Genomic DNA, 214 nt, shown 5'->3' with positions numbered 1-214 from the left:
CTTGTTTCTTCTCTCATAACTATCTCTCTCTCCTTCCGACTTTACGAAAAGAATACATTTTTACTCCCACTTCTCCTTGTGTATTTTACTTCCTAAGATTATAATTTTTATCTCACACATCTCTGAATAGGACCTGGAGAAAACCGCATGATTTTTTTTAGCCTTTCTGTAGTACAAAGGGTAAAAAAAAAGTCAGGGTAAACGAATGAGGAGC

Source organism: Penaeus monodon, chromosome 23, assembly GCF_015228065.2.
Source record: "Penaeus monodon isolate SGIC_2016 chromosome 23, NSTDA_Pmon_1, whole genome shotgun sequence".
In the NCBI taxonomy this organism is placed as follows: Eukaryota; Metazoa; Arthropoda; class Malacostraca; order Decapoda; family Penaeidae; genus Penaeus; species Penaeus monodon.
Note: the sequence above shows the minus strand (reverse complement) of the source record.